Below are 1,723 nucleotides of genomic sequence, written 5' to 3'. Positions count from 1 at the left end.
TTAAGTTTGGTTGCAATCGATTGGGAAATCGATTGAACTAAACATCTGGTAAGAACTTTTCAGGCAAATACACACAAATCGATTGGCACGTCGATTAACATCAAAATAGCTGAGTCACTGTCTTGAACACAATCGATTGGCAAATCGATTGAAAGAACCTTTTGAAATCACAGTGAACTTTGAGCTTGTGGCCAAATCGATTCTGAGTATTTGTTAATCGACTATGTGACTTAGTTAATCGATTATGAGACTTAATAAATTGATTACGAAATTGATTGGTGTGATTTTTACTTTGAACATAACATCTGCAATCGATTACGAAATCGATGCATATAAGTTTTAACATAATCACTGAAAAGAGTTTGTTTAAAGAATCGATTGGTAAATCGATTGGCTTATGTAGTTTCAAGATTCAAGAAAAACAAGACACGCGATAATCGATTGGCAAATCGATTAGACCTATTTTATAACTTTAAGGAATCGATTGGCAAATCGATTTATTAAGATGTTTTTCAGAAACTATATAAACTGTTTTCAATCATTCTCTCAATAACAATCTGAAAAACACTTTGAATATTCTTGATATACAAAAGAGCTCTCAACAACACATTGTTAACATACTGAGATTGTTTTTTCAGATCACAGCCAAAAAGATTATCAATAATCAATGAGAGAGCTGGAAAAGTAATCTTGAGAGAAAAGACAATGTTCTCATGAACAATCCTTGAATATCCAGATTCGTGAGAAGTCACATTGATCAAGATTGAAGACTTCTTTTTGTTCTTCTTTTATTCAGTTTGTAATAATACTTTGAAAAGAAACGAAAGCGAGAAAGCCAGCTTGAAACTGGTGGCTACCTTCTTGGGTGAGAGAGCTCAACAAGAAGGAGTCGTACTTTGATTATGTGTTAGACTGTTGAGTGTCTACAAGGATCAGAGGGTGATCAATAGGAAAGAGATCATTAGAGATAGATAGGTTTCGGGGATGAAACTGGACAATCTGTTATTGATTCTTTCTATTGGAGAAGAAAATCTGAAATCCGATTGGATTGTCCGGACTGGATGTAGGTTGTCTCGTTGACGACTGAACCAGGATAAATTCTTGGTGCAATCTTCTCTAACCCTTAACTCCTTTAATTTTCTATCTTGCAATATTTGTATGTGTGATTAATATTAGATGCATGTTAATATTCTGTGGTGTTAGGTAATATTGTTTAAACTGGAAATTTGACTCGCATGCATCTTGGTTAATCTCTTATCCATCTACTTGTAATTGCTAATCTTGTATGCCGCAATTTAATTCCGCTGTGTGTATGAAATTGATTTAATTTCTTAAAGAACTGATACATTCCGATTATTTCGAGGTCATAATAATCAACAAAAGATATGTTGTAAAAATAGTTTTTAGAAATTAGGAAAAAAAATATAACTATTTTAGAAGTCTTGATGAATTAGAAAACTCTGTATCTAATTTTATATACATGATTTGATTTCAAAATATAGGTTAAAAAAATTATTTTAAGAGTGCCTAAATATCTTGAGAGGTATTTTGGTGGGAAAGATATTGGTGAAATTTTAGTAATCTTATTGATTTTTAAAAGTATTTAAAAAAAAATCGTAAGATTTATTAAGAAGTAATCCAAGGAAAATTTTGAAATTATGAAGAAAAATTATTTTATGGTATTAAAAGATTAGTGATCCTTTTAAAATAATTTAAGTGTTTG

Source organism: Cicer arietinum, chromosome 7, assembly GCF_000331145.2.
Source record: "Cicer arietinum cultivar CDC Frontier isolate Library 1 chromosome 7, Cicar.CDCFrontier_v2.0, whole genome shotgun sequence".
Taxonomy (NCBI): domain Eukaryota; kingdom Viridiplantae; phylum Streptophyta; class Magnoliopsida; order Fabales; family Fabaceae; genus Cicer; species Cicer arietinum.
Note: the sequence above shows the minus strand (reverse complement) of the source record.